The sequence below is a fragment of the Peromyscus maniculatus genome, chromosome 11, assembly GCF_049852395.1.
Source record: "Peromyscus maniculatus bairdii isolate BWxNUB_F1_BW_parent chromosome 11, HU_Pman_BW_mat_3.1, whole genome shotgun sequence".
Taxonomy (NCBI): Eukaryota; Metazoa; Chordata; class Mammalia; order Rodentia; family Cricetidae; genus Peromyscus; species Peromyscus maniculatus.
The window spans coordinates 85,253,797-85,267,045 of NC_134862.1; positions in this window are offsets into that span (position 1 = coordinate 85,253,797).

Below are 13,249 nucleotides of genomic sequence, written 5' to 3' on the forward strand. Positions count from 1 at the left end.
CCCAGCACAGTAAACACTTTCCCATCATCTCCCAGCACAGTAAACACTTTCCCATCATCTCCACAGCACAGTAAACACTTTCCCATCTCCCATCCTGTAGAGTTCACTCTCCCTTATGTATAACAACCATTAAAGAAAAATAGACCATGGATTTAAGAGAGATCAAGGTTGGGGTATATGGAAGGGGTTGGAGGGGGAACTGGGCAAGGGGAAAATGCAGTAATTAATTTTAAAAGATTTAAGTTAATTAAAAATTTACCCAGGGAAGAGAAGCTGTTTCTTGATGTCAATCAGCCAGTCATGATTAGACTGTAATAGGTGCTGAGTTCTTTGAGGCCCCACTTAGGTTTGTATCATCATCTCTCAAAGTCATGATCTGAAATCTTCAACATGGAATCTTCAACATTGGCAATGCAGTTGTTTCCTGGCCTCCTGTCCCCTCTGTGAGTGTCATTGCCTGGCTTCAGGCCCTGACTGTCTCCCCTTGGGACAGCAGGATCATCAGTCCAGCTGTTCTACCACTGGACTCTCCTCATGCCAGCTTGCTCTCTATGAGGCAGGAAAAAAAAAAAACTTCATCTAACAATAACTCTCATCCCTGTCCTACTTCAGAACTTCGTGTGCTCTCCTATTAGTATTGACACCAAGTCTTGGCTCTTCATCCTCATGTACAAAGTTCTTCACAGTTGTCTACAATCCCAGTCTCTCCCCTCAGCCCTTCCACCATCACCAAATCACCTCCAAGAATTCTGCTTTCGTCCCAGGAAATGATTCATGTCGCTTTGCTCACAAAGTTGACCTTGCTAATCCACCAGGCAATAAATTCCTTTAACTATTGGGAAATATCTATTCATCCTTTAACAGAAATCCAACTGTAAATTCTTCTATGCTTTTCAAACACTTGGGGGAAAGGTCAACACACTTTGACCCTTGTAATAATGACTGCTGGTTCTTTGTCCTGATCTCCAGTGTAGATGATGGGGCCATAAATAACCTGTCTTGACCATCACATCATCTAAGGCCTGACAAACCCTCCCAGATACTCATGTGGCTCCCATTTTCCTGGGAAGGAAAAACAGCACAATTCAGAGTTGGTTAGTCAATATAAAAGGACAAATAAGAACAGCACGTTTCTTGGATTACCTAGTGTTGGGTTTTGCATTGCATTATAGGTTTTCATTAGGCATCACTTTTTTGAGGTACAATTCAGTAAATAATGAGGTGTTAATTAGGGATAGAGATAGCCCAAAGAGTGGGTTGCCATCTCCTCATTATCCAGCGCACCCTGTCCTATGGCAGTAAGTCATCAACCCCAACACGTCATTAGCTTCATCGTTTTAGCAAATAAGTTCTGGCTAATGGCTAAAAATTGGTTAAATAGAATGTTCTCTGACAGCAGCCCTGGGTATGATAAGAAAATAATGGGTCTCTTCCTTAGGCGAGAAATAATTAGCAATGAGGGGTTGTCCAAGTTCAATTAAGTACTGATTTGCCAACACAGTGAGCAATACATCAGAATACAGAGTGTACAAGTCAGGGTAGATCTGAAGTATAATGAAGACAGAAGCCTAAACAAAAGAACACCTAGCAGCTTGTTTCTTTTTCTTCTGTTCAGTTCAACATCAAAGCATTTGTCAATCAAAATCTTACCTTCCTGAAAGAATAGGAAGTGAAATGTTCAGAAAAGAAACAGAAAGAACAACAGTGAAAATGTCCCTCTTTCTTAAGAGGTAAGTCATTAGGACTATAAAGAGATTGCAAATTCATAGGTTTATTCCTGATTCTAAAAATATTTTATCAGTGGTACCCATCCTGTAAAGACTGGATCAGGAGGCATCCTAAAGAACTGGAAATTGCTGTGTAGTAAAGACAAGACACTGCCTTTCATATATACATCCCCAGTTAAGAGACCTATTGTGGTCTCTAACTCACATGATAGCCAAAGCTGACCTTGAACTTATGACCTTCTTACCGCCACTTTCCAACTATTGATATCATAGATATGAGCTACCAAATCTGGCTTTCAACTAAGATTGTAAGAATAATAAAGGTGACAAGAGGCAATAACTGCTGTAGATAGCTTATAGCAAAACATTAATATAGAGAACTTACAAAGAACTCATAAGAAAATTACCTAGAAAGCTAGTTTAAGAACAGGTAAGTCATCTAAGAAAACACTAAATTAATTATTGTATTAGCCAGTTTTCTGTCACTATAATAAAATACCCGACATAAGCTACTTGTGAAGGAAAGTGAGATTTAGTTTGGCTCATGAGTTCTGAAAATGCAAGTTGTAGACCTGGTGACAGTATTGCCCTCGGCTTTGGGTATAATTAACACATTGTTTCAAGAGTTCAAGTCATGGCAAGTACTCTCCTCTCAATCAAGGAAGGAGACAGAGGTAAATCAAGAAAGAGAATAAGAGCAACAGAGAGAGAGAGACACTGGGGTCCTGTAATTTCTGTGAGAGCATGTCTTCAGTAACCCAGGGCTTTCCATCAGGCCAGGCCTCTGTGAGGTCCACAGAACCTATCTGCCAAAACTGACCCCTAGGGACTAAGCCTTTATATATGGACCTTGCCAAAGAAGCATCCAAATCACACCTCTGAGAAATAGCCAAGGCAATCCAACAGGAACTGAGAAATCTGAGTTAAAATGTGAAGCTCATACCCCTTAGAGTAACAAAACCACAGGCCTCACACAGTTCTGATAATAACAACTCCACTAATGCGGCCCCTATAACTTGAGAAGGGACTGTGCAGTTTCTGGAAAAGACACTCCCCCCACTGTGATCCTTCTCCAGCTTGGGAAGGCTCGGAATGAACATTCATTGCAAGATCATTTATATGAATAGATAATGACCACTAGACTAGTCACTAATTTATTGACTTGCCTGATAAGAGAAATTCACAAACCAGGATTCTCACTGATTTTTTCTCAAAGGAAATAAAAGAGAAGAATCACAGAGGCTGAGTTATGATTAGCCCTTCTGCTCTGGATAGGACAAAATGACTATATATCTAAAATATGATTTAATAATGTTAAAAGAGAAAATTGTCTGAAACCAAGATGGGCCTGTTGTTCCTTAAGCAAGGGACCGGGTGTGACCAGGTACTTTATTAAGTAAAGCCAGCCACTCATCTTATACAAAATGTATTTGGGGAAAAGGCTCCTGTCCAGTGATAGCATACTACATGGCAGAATGGTGTTCTTCTAGGAAGCATGGTTTCTTATAGAGAATATCAGGTTGACATCAGCCTTGGAAATACATTATTTAGAATGAACCTGATTGGACTGGCTGCCATTCCAAAGATGACATTGTCACTGATTGGCAACTACCAGGGGGTCGTTTACTGAAATGAGTTGCCATTGATTTAGTCGAGGGATGTACAATCAATTCTGATGTTTGCTTGTTTTCTCAGCTACATTTTTTTGATTAAGCAGATTTAAACCTGTTCTGGTGTTTATGTGTTCCTTCTAAGAACAGAAAGCAAATCACTAACATCTTGATGTTGCAGGATTCCTATCCAAGTTCCCAGTCCCAGGTCAGCTTTGGACAGGTATAACCAGGGGTGGTGGGAAAGTGAGTCCTTCTATACCTGTGATAGGAAAAACTAGGGAGCAACTATATGTTTATCACCAGAAAAGCAGAACAATTGTGGAACATGTGCATCATGAAATACTCTATAACTGTTAAGATGAATTAGATCCAAATACATCCACATAAATAAATATTAAAAATAGAATGTTTGGTCAAGAAAAAAAAACAGAATTATATCTGTAGTGTGATACTTATGTCGTACAGTGTGTTTATTTACATATGTTTGCATTTAGTATGAGGAGGAAATCATAGATCAGACAACTAAATTCTGGAGATGGCAAATGCGAAGAATAAGAGAAGGCAACTTGAACTTTGAAGCCAATGTTAATACTTAATATTGGAGTGATGTATTTTTACATGTTTTTATCTGGCTAAAATAAAATTAACATATGGTCTGAGTAACTGCTATACTTCTAAAACAATTGCACAGAAAATCTAAGGAAAAATCTTCTAAAAACATGAATTGTTTTTCCTCTAACAACAGGAGGAGAAGGCAGTTTTAAGTGGAAGGGTATCTCCCATCCATCACTACTCTATTTGAGCTTCACTCTCCTCTGTGTCTGTGACCTCCGACTTAACAGACAAGCACAACTGTTGTGGTGTGAGTATTAACATGAAATGCACGCTTACTGGGCTTGTATGTTGAATTCCTGGTCCACACAGCTAACAGTGATATTTGGGAGGATGGTAGAACGTCTAGAAGCCGGGGCCTAGCTGGAGGAAGTAGGTCACTGTGAATGTGACTTTGGAGGTAGTAAGTGGCCACCAGTCCCTAGTTCTCAGTCTGCTTTCTGTTACCCTGAGGAAAGCAGCTTTCTTCTGGGACACAATCCCAGTGCCATGGCTGTGACATTTTGCTTCAGCACATGGGGCCAAGGGATGATGGAGTAAGTCCTCTGAAATGGAGCCAAACTAAATCTTTTCTCAAGTTGTTTCTGTCAGGTGTTTTCTCATGAGGATGAGAAAAGTAACTAAAATTACAACAGTTTTCTCTGAGAATTTCCATGGAAGATTTTCTCTTTAGAACAAGAGGTAGCTAGAGGAAAGGGGGCCAAGAAGATAATCTCTTTCCCAGCTTTACGGTAAACTTTACCTAGATAATTATGGAACACATTCAAAAGAAGTTACAAATACATATTCAGACTCTATATAAGCTTAATCCAGTTTCCCCTTGTTCTAGTCACTGTTCCATTGCTCTGAAGAGACGTCATGACCAAGGCAACTTTTACAAAAGATTTAATGGCAGATTTGCCTCTAGTTTTAGAGGTTAGTCCATGAACATTACAGTGGGATGCAGGTAGGCATGGAGCTGGAGCAGTAGCTGAGAGTTTTACATCCTGATCCATAGGCAGGAGGCAGAAAGAGAGAGATTGAGACAGGAATGGGCTTTGGAAACTTCAAAGCCCACTCCCAATGGTATACGTCCTCCAACAAGATGACACCTACTCCAATGAGGTTACATATCCTAATCCTCCCCAAACAGTTCCACTAACTGCAGACCAAGCATTCAAACATATGAGCCTATGGGAGCATTCTCATTCAAACCACCATACCTCTAATAGAAAATTTTGTAGTTAGATAATGGAGTACCATGAATACATTGAGATGACTTGCTGATCTTAGTCAAATTTATATAATTTTCCTTATATTAGTGAGGTGACTGTGTATGAGAGAGGATCAGAAGCATACAGACAGAAAGACAGAGGCAACAAGACAACAGAGAAGAGAAATAGGTACTATCCTCTTCCTATATGTGCAGTCTCATGCCCACCATAACAATGCAAGGATCCCCCATGATGCTCTTTTACAACTAAACTCATCTCCCTTCATCCATGTTCCCCATACCTAATCCTTTGCAATGACCAATCTCTTCTCCATTGGTATAGACAGAATGGAGAAGAATGTTCAGTCATTTCAAGAATGTTCTACAAATGGAGTCATATAGTATCTAACTTCAAAAGTCTGTTGTTTTTCCCATTCATCATAATTTTCTGGAGATTCCTAAAAGTTGCAGACATCAAATCATTGCTTTTTCTAATTGCTGGATTTTATTGCTGAGTTTTCCAGGTATTTATTATAGTTTGGTTAATCCATCCTCCTGCTTGGAGTAGCTATTTCTAATTCCTATATTTAATAAAGCTGATTTCATCATATGTTTACTGGTTTTTGTGTGAACATAATTTTTATTTCTCTGAGATAGTTAAACAAAAATGAAGCAAGAGATGGCACTGAGTTTCTATTGTTCCTTTAAAAAATTGCTAGACCCAAGAGCAAAGATGTTGGATCAGCTAGTAAAATGCTTGCCACTCAAGAATGAGTACTTTTGGGTTCCAACATCCACACAAAAAGCCCAATGTGGAGGTGTGTTCTATAATCCCAGTACTGAGGAACTAGAGACATAAAGGTCTCTGGGGCTTTCTGACCAGCTCATCTGGCAGAAATGATGAGCTCCAGGTTCAGTGAGAAATGCCTCCTCAAAAAAAAAAAAAACAAAAAACAAGGAGGAGATCAAGTAAGAAAGACACCTGATATTGATCTCTGGTCTCAATGAAGACACAAACACATATGCACACATAGCTACACACACACACACACACACACACACACACACACACACACACACACGCACATGCACACGCACATGCACATGCACATACACACAAAAAATTCAAGTGGAGACAAACAAAATAGTGAAGAATATGAGAGAAGAAATAATAAATTTGGATTTGAAGCCCTTTCCCTGTGCTGGAGTTTCTGTGCTTTTACTGAGTCCTTCCAGCATCTGGGCACTAGTCATGGTGGTCTGCAGACTTATTAAATCCCTATGATACATATGAGGGCAAATAGGAAGCAGAGACTATGGTGATATTTTATTTGTACTGAAATGTGATTTTATTTGTATGTTAATAAATAAAGTTTCCTGGGGGCCAGAGCTGACAGCAAGCCATAGCAGAAGTCTGGCAGTGGTAGCACATGCCTTTAATCCCAATCATATGACAGGCAGATCTCTGTGTGTTCAAGGATACCACCAGCATGGAGACACAGGCCTTTAATCTCAATACCAACCATAGAAGACCTGGAGGTCTGTATAGATGGGCAGTGACGAGGAGATCATGTAGTTGGGTTTACAACCAATGAGAAGGCAGAACAGAAAGTCTTTAAAAAGGCAGATACACAGGAAGTAGCTCTCTTGCTGAGAGGAAAGACAGCAGTGGCACTGAAGGGTAAGCTCAGCTCTCAGCTACTGCTCTGACCTCTTGGGCTTTTAACTCTGCAGTTGGTTCTGTGTTTCTTAGTTAATCAGACTGTTCATCTATAAGGGATTTTATTTCTTGCCTATAATTACCACCAAATGTCCAAGTAAGGGTTGAAATCCAGAAGGACTAAGTCCAGAACCATTCCTCTTAACCATGCCACCTTCCTACCAAGCCCCCTTGATACTTCAGAAGGCATATGCTCTTCAAGCCTCCCCTCCTCATCTCTAGTGAACCCACTTATATCCTTACAAAAATAAACACAAATGAAGTAAGATGCATGGAGTAATAAGTATTGCCTGGAATTCTGTAAGTCCTCAACAGCTCAAAGCTACTCAAGTTACTGTCCTTTTTCCTGTCACCGGAGTTCATTCAGTATTAAGAAGAGAAGGGTGAGGTGAGTGATATTAAAAATAGAACAAACTCTGTCCCGATCCTGGTAAGGACAGTGTGCTTGGTGTCTGACATCTCAATACCTCAAGGTTTTAGATTTATAGGTGTTCATGTTCCCTTCTCCAGAACACTTCGCCTGATCCATCAAAACCGGTGGCAGATTAACTGAGTGTGAATGATCTACAACAAACAGAATATGAGTTATGAACCAGAAGCAAAGACAAGGTATAAATAGCTAAACTGTGAAGAACATTCAGGTGGCCTAATGTGCTTCTCAGTGCAGCCCTGTGGGAGAATAATGCACCCCTACCGGCTTATCGCTCTCTCATTTCTGAGACAGAATGTTTGACCTATTGCAATTCAGTGTCCATCTCTGTGTGGACAGCTATCACAGGTCAACTCATTAAGCTTCAGTTTTAGATGCAACAACATTGGAAGCACATAAACATAGCCCCCAAACTGTTTCCTCCTGGCTCATAAAATATTGGGGTGGAATTTTCTGATTTATGAACATATCAAAGCCAGTCATGGACAAGAATGTAAGGGAATAGAAGGGTTTGGCCTCTTGCTCTGAGTGAGGCAAGAAGCCCTGGAGGAATTGTGGGCATATGAGTGGCATGCTGCAACTAGGTTTGAACAGATCGTTATGGCTGCTGGCTGTGAATACACTGTAAGAGACAAGTAAGGAAACCAAAGGTAGTATATATAGGACCTTTTACAATTACCTAAGCGAGACAGGATTGTCCTTTGTAGAAGCCCAATAACAAAAAAAAAAAAAAAAAAAAAAGGATAAGTTGGTGGAGTCTCTCCAATTTTGAAGTAGGACCACAAGATTCATTGATTTATTTAGGGGTGGCAGATGGGGAGACAGACCTTAGAAGGAGGTTGGTGTGATGGACACAAGTCCAGAGTTACTATTGACTACAATTATACTGACCACGGGAGGCACAGACTTATGGGACACACTTGGAAATTTGACTTTCAACTTGTTAAACCTGAGATGTTCTTATGCATATAAGGAGATGTGTCTAATGTGCAAATGAATATGTGATTCTGGAGTTCAAGGAGTGGTCTGGACTAGAGATGGAAATTGAGGTGTCCTCAGTATGTAGATGTCATTTAAAGTCATGAGGCTGGATGAGGCCATTCAGATAATTAGTTTAGACAAAAAAGAAAAAGGAATAGAAAGCCTGACTTGAGCCCTTGAAACAGATATGTATGAAACAGACATGCAAATGTACTTGACATATATAATACTCATGTCATATATATTAGAAAAACAACAATATGTAACTATTTTTAGTAATTGTGTTATTATTACTCAGGACATTGAGTGTCTATTGATTAAGCACTTGATAAATTAATGGACATACAAATGAATTACTGAATGAGCATTGTCTTCTATATGTATTCCCACCTGAAAATTTTCAAATACTTTTTCTTTTTATAAAAGTTTATAAACTACTATATACATTTATGTAGACTTAAACTAATATAGAAGGAAACTAGTTTTATCAGGAGTATTCTGATTTAATAAACTTTTAATCATGTGTTAATTAGAACTAATAAAGACCCCAACTGGGGGCAAAGGGAAAATGACACAATGGAATTGGAGGTCCAGATCAAAACAAGAAACAAGTAGCATTACTAAATGTCATGAAGAGTTTAAAATGAGGACTGAGGACCCAGGGAGATGGCTTAGCCTACAAAGTGCTTCCGGCACAAGTATGAGGACCTGAGTTAGATCTCCAATAGCCATAGGGAAAGTCAGGTACAGTGACATGCATCGCAATCCCTGCTCCAGGGAGACGGAAAGAAAACCACACCTGGGGCTTGATGGCCAGTCAGCCTAGTCAAATCGGTAAACACCAGGTCCCAGTGAGAGACCCTGCATCAAGACCAAGGTGGCCGGGTGGTGGTGGTGCACGCCTGTAATCCCAGCACTCAGGAGGCAGAGGCAGGTGGATCTCTGTGAGTTCGAGGCCTGCCTGGTCTACAGAGCTAGTCCAGGACAGGCTCCAAAGCTACAGAGAAACGCTGTCTCGGGGAAAAAAAAAAAAAACAAGGTGGATGAGATAGAGAGCACATAGTGCTCTTATAAGAGGATTTGAGTTTGGCACCCACACTGGGTATCTGGCACCCTCAGGAACTCCAGCCTTCTAAAGCCTTCTTCCAGCCTCTATGGATACCAGACACTCACTTTGTGCACAGACATACATGCACACAAAACATATAGACATAAAAATAAATAAGCTAATAAATGTTTTTTAAAGACCTATCTCTAGCTAAATAACTGTGAACCCCTAAGACTAAATGAAAGTGGGAATGGTGGCTGTAAATAGACAATGGCTAGATAAGAAGGATGCAGATGCTGCTGCTGGAAATAAAATAGAAGAAGGAGCCAACACCAAAGGATAGGGGTGCTGATGTGAGAGGCTAAAGATCCAGGTGAGACTTGTCTTAGCTCAGGGAAGGGAATAATGGATTATGGATATAGGTTAAAGAACATTGCTTTAAAGAAATGATCAGAAATGTATAGTGTGATTTTTCAATGAAGTATATATCTGATGCAAGTCAGATGGAGTGAGTAGAAGAACAGATTTTAAAAGAATGATGAATATTTTCAACAGATTGTACAAATAATAGTGTAGGTTGGAAGACATTGCTGAGAGTTCATCTGTGATTAGAGACAATGAAATCTTAATGGCATCCACTTAAAGAATGATGTGAATGTTGCTCATAATTTCTTAGCAATGTGGGTATGGTAGCAGAGAAGACAAGTGTGCGGCTTTATCCTCAGGATTGGAGATCAAGCCCAGGACAGTCATCAAAGGGATAAGAAAATGGCTGAGTTAGCCACTGGGTGTAAGGGGGGCGCATTTACTAAGTGGAATAAAGGTGAAGCAGTATAGAATTGAAATCGGTATGAACTTGAAGAGCAGGTAAGGTGAGAAATTAGCTAAAGAGAGCAGGAAATGTGTGAGATCATCATGCAGTTCAGACTTTCAGAGATGGAAATGTTTGGGGGTGATGGGAGGACTCAGGGAGTCCTTGGGTAGGCTTCATCTCAGTGAAGATGAAGATTTACAGAGCCTGAGAGGTCAAAATACCCTCAAGCAAACTTGCTAAGTCATTCGTTCCTCATATCCACAAGAGTAACAGTAAGGCCAGAGTGAGGGAAGAGACTATTGATGGGAGAAAGACTGTTATAGGAAGAGTGGACATCAGGAAGATCCAAGCTATGGGAGTGCCTCCACAAAGCAGTCTGTGATGTTCATTGTAGAAGGGGGGTAAGACATTGAGTCATCAGCCTCAGACATCACGGGGAATCTCCTGTAAGATTGTCCATAACCAAATCATACTAAAGTCCAGATTTATATCAGAAACCAAACGACCTCTCCAACTTTTCAACTAGAAGATGCATTGTTGTCTTCAAATGATTTGCAACCCACAGAGACAATGAAGGAACAGGAAACCAGGTTTCCTGTGAAATCTACAGTGTGTGAAACACTGCTGAGAGCTTTACAATGGTTTTCAAGATGTAAACCTCCCTATAGTCTTTCTATAACAGTTAAAAAAAGCACAAGGAAGCCAAAGATCCTGGAATTCAGACGATTCCTAAATGTTATCAGAGGTTGAGTGATACAGCTGGACTTAGAATCGGGATATTTTCACTCTTCAAAGACTGGAACTTTTGCCCCTATAAAGTATAAAATGTATCCAGTTTAAGAGTAGCTATCTCTCAATGCCCCACATTTATACAGAGGCTCTGGTTCATTGAAGACAACCTTTATGGTCCCTTTACCTTAACAAAGTGGTTAGCTCAGGACCTGGCGTGCTACATAGGGGAGGCCAAACAAACATTGAGATTCAACCACAGAATGACATCAAGATAGGAAACGCTTCCAAAGCCGTTAGAAGACACTACAGTGCCATCGGGTGGTAGGGGGGCGGGCTGCTTTGAGCCCAGAGTCAAACCAGCAAGAGAAACTGGGAAAAGAGGGAGGAAACAGAGGCTCAGGTCCAGAGTTTTGAGCGAAGGATTAAGCCTTTGCTGAAATCTACATCTGTTCTGTTACATGAACCAGTAACTTCTCTATTTTGCTTAAGGAGGTTTGGCTTAAAGTTCCTAAGTCAATACCAAAATATGAACTGTAAGCTTTTGCAAGCAGACCAAGGCCTTGAGAAAAGTAAGTGTAAAACAGACTCTTAGGTACACATCTTCTTGTTCAACATCTCATTCTTAGTTCCCTACCCACTCTGACAATATCCAAACGTTCTCTTGGGCAGTTGCTATGGCTTGAGTCTGCTCTCTCCACTCCAGAATCATGCTGACATGTAGTTTTCTTTTTTTTTTTTTTCTTTTATTTTTTTTCTTCGAGACAGGGTTTCTCTGTGTAGCTTTGCGCCTTTTCCTGGAACTCACTTGGTAGCCCAGGCTGGCCTCGAACTCACAGAGATCCGCCTGCCTCTGCCTCCCGAGTGCTGGGATTAAAGGCATGCGCCACCACCACCCGGCGACATGTAGTTTTCATTATGAGAAATTAAGAAGGCGGGGCTAGATGAGCTTCAAAGGAGGGACTGGGGCTCTGCCTTCGCACATAGACTAATCCTTTCATGTGATGAACGGGCTATTTCGAGAGTGGGTCTGATGTGAAAGCCAGCTTGGCAAGAGCCCTCCAGCATGAGCATCTCGTCTCTGGCCATGTGACCATTTGAGGACTTTGCCAGAAGGAAAGTCACAACCACATGCAGTCAGTCCCTTGGTCTTGGTCTAAACCAGGAGTGACAACACTTGCTTCCTCCTGATTTCTTACCTACTGGGTCCTATGAAGTCATTATCAATAGAAAATGAGCTAAGACAGTAGTCTCGCCTTCTCTTTGAGCAATGGGACATTGCACAAGGCATACTCAGTTTGCTCTAGGGTCAAGCCCTCCTCTCTAGTCTCTTGAATGCCTTTAAAAAAATCAGAAATTAACTTAATAGTTTCTCTTTGGTCCCAAGCTGACCTCCTGCGAGAAATTCTAATCTCTAAAAATCTGACTTTATCACACATGCTTAGAGAAAGTTTGGAGACAGAGAAGGGGAGGAGGAAGAGAACAGGAAAGGGGCAAGGAAGAGAAGAAAGGAGGAGGGAAGCCAGTCCATGAATTAAAGAAAGTAGCACTTAATCCCTCAATGTGTGCCAGGCAGTGATGGTGCCCACCTTTAATCCCAGCACTCAGGAGGCAGAGCCAGGTGGATCTCTGTGAGTTCGAGGCCAGCCTGGACTACAGGGTGAGTTCAAGGAAAGGCTCCAAAGTTACACATAGAAACCCTGCCTCAAAAAACCAAAAAAAAAAAAAAAAAAAAAAAAAAAAAAAAAAAAAAAAAAAAAACAAACAAACAAAAAACCAACCAATCAAACAAACAAACAAAACTTCTCTTAATGTGTTGAGTGTCTACATGTACTTTGTCAGTCTTAGATTTTAACAGGGGTAGGGGAAGAAAAGAAAAGCAAATGGTAATTTCTCAAAAAAAAAAGATATATTTTGAATTTTTCTTTATTTTTGAGAATTTCATACATGTATACAATGAAATGAGAACATAAGGAAATGGAATGGTTGAGCTGGAACAGGGAGGGAGTGGGAAAGCAATGAGAGAGATGCCATGATAGAGAGAGATATCATGGGGATAGAGAGAAACCCAGTGATAGGGAAGTTGTCAGGAGTCACCAACCTGGGCTACTAGCAACAGTGGAGAGGGTGCCTGAACTGAACTGGCTTGCCCCAGAGATCAGACTGGTGAATACTCTATGTGTTATCACAGAGATTTTCTACAGTGACTGATGGAAGCAGATGCAGAGATCCACAGCCAGTCACCAGACAGAGTTCCAGGAGTCCAGTCAAAGAGAGAGAAGAGGGATTCTATGAGCAAGTGCATCAGGGTCATGATGGGGAAACATGCAGGGATGACCAAACCAAACTAGAGGGAACTCATGAAAGTTGGATCAATGGCTGT